This window comes from Aptenodytes forsteri, unplaced genomic scaffold (genome assembly GCF_000699145.1).
Source record: "Aptenodytes forsteri isolate BGI_AS27 unplaced genomic scaffold, ASM69914v1 Scaffold26, whole genome shotgun sequence".
Lineage (NCBI taxonomy): Eukaryota > Metazoa > Chordata > Aves > Sphenisciformes > Spheniscidae > Aptenodytes > Aptenodytes forsteri.
In genome coordinates this window covers 3,108,072-3,110,295 of record NW_008794125.1, presented here as the reverse complement: position 1 = coordinate 3,110,295, position 2,224 = coordinate 3,108,072, and positions in this window count along the sequence as shown.

Below are 2,224 nucleotides of genomic sequence, written 5' to 3'. Positions count from 1 at the left end.
TTTTGTTTTGGGGTCCGCCTCGGGGCATTGCCCTTCAGGCATGCAGCCGCCGACCCCCAGCCGAGCTGCGGTGACACCGTTTAACTCCAAGTTCCGTTAACCCCGGGCCCGCGGGGCGCTCCCGCCGCTGCTGGAAGCTCTGCTTCCCCGGAGCGCCCGGCGCCGGCTATGCCCCGGGGGAGCTGGGGTGATCCCCGTGTGGGGAGCCCCGGGGCCGGGAGTCAGCATTGCCCTTCAGGCATGCAGCCGCCGACCCCCAGCCGAGCTGCGGTGACACCGTTTAACTCCAAGTTCCGTTAACCCCGGGCCCGCGGGGCGCTCCCGCCGCTGCTGGAAGCTCTGCTTCCCCGGAGCGCCCGGCGCCGGCTATGCCCCGGGGGAGCTGGGGTGATCCCCGTGTGGGGAGCCCCGGGGCCGGGAGTCACTCTCGGCGCTGCTGGCAGGCACGCTCAACGGAGAGGACAGCACGGTTGAGCCGCCAGGCCCTGGCCAGGCCTTCCCCGGCCCTGTTGCCACCCATGGGGAGCCCTCACCTCTGATTGAGGTGGCGTGCACTGCCCTTGCACAGAACAGCTTGGTTGCTCCTAGTCACCTCACTCTTCCTTGCTGTTTCACTGTCCTTTACCTGCTCCTTGCCTCATTCCCCTCCCCTTAGTCCTGTGTTTCCCATCAAGTTCTTCACACCTCCTCCTCCTCCAGCCGTGTGGTTAGTGTATCATCCCTTCCTTACGCTGTTTCTTTCCTCCCAGCTTTAACATTTCCCCCTTCTGGATGGCATCCTCCCACCTCGATTGCTCAGCTGTCCTCGCCTTTGTCCTGGGATTGTTGCCGAAGATTTCTCCATCTGTCTTCTCTGGAGCATCGGTCAGCATGTATTGCTCACGCAGAGGTTTGCTAGAGCTCCAGCAAGGCCTGCAGCATGCACATCCCTCTTCAGCGGGTCCCCAACCCACAGCTGCAGATGCTTTTTATATTAGTAAGAAATGGGGGGGGGCGCATATTCCTTGCCATCTTACTGCATCTTCCCTGCTGACCTGCGCACGAGAGCGATTGAGACAAGCGGGAGAGCCGCTGTCATGGGGGCCGGCGCTCCCTGCGAAGGGTGAGCTCATCGGCACCGCACCCACCCCTGCACGTGCCCACGCACGGCAACGGCAGTCACGCGTCGAAGGCAGCCCCCCAGAGAGCCCTGCTAACTACACTGCGTCTCGTTAGCTAATGAACAAACGCAGATCAGCCCCAGCTAGTCCTGGCTGAGGTGGAAACCAAATTGCATGCAGAACCCTGACTGACCGCAAAGCTCCATGAAGCTTAACAGGCACAAATTATTTTCAGATGTTTCTACCACATAAACAAGGAAAAGAAGTGTCCAGTAATGTAACAGAGCAGAGATGAACTCGCAGGCCCTTCAGCATCTCCCAGGAGGAACGCTCTGGAGCCGGAGTGTGACTCTGACCCACCCCTGCTCTTAGCCTCCTGCCAACAGTACGTGCATTTTGCAAGAAAAACAAAGCTCTTTCACCGTAACGTGATTTCTCGCTCCTGTATAACACTCTTGTGGACAGCACCGCTAACCCCATCCCACAAGCTCTCGTTCCCCCAGTGCTTCCCTGCCCAGACCCCCCAGGTCTGTGGGGTGGGATTTTTTTACACAACTGCAGGCATCTGTACTTAGTCAGATAAACTCTACTCTCTTGGTCAAGAATACACTCTCCTTGCTCCCATCGCCACCCAGGGTGTTTCTCCTTCAAGTGCACTGAGTCCTATCAGCCTAAAATACATGGGATAGGGTGACTTAAGGCCAGCTTCTGACTGCTGCTCTCTCGAGCACGAGCTGGTGCGCAGCAGCAGTTTGGTGTTGAGGGGACATTTGTAGGCTGTGAAAGGGGGAAGTAGAGCCAAGTGTCATCCACAAGCCCTGGTCCAGAGCAGGTCATCCAGCCCGACAGCCTTGTTTGTTTTCTCCCTCAGGAATGCTTGCAGGAAGTACTTCTGTTTGAAACATGCCCTCCGAGGACCAGCTGAAGGACAGCTCTCTTCTGGTGCTTGTTATGTTTAACATGAACATGTGATTACATGAATTTGCTTCGTTCTTCTCTGCTGGAAACTGGAATTTCCTCCCTTCTGCTTGAAAGCCATGAGAAACCGTGATCTTGCCACAAGACATGGTTAAGACCTGGCAAAATAGAAAGCCATCAGCATGTGAAGTGCAGCACTTTTACTG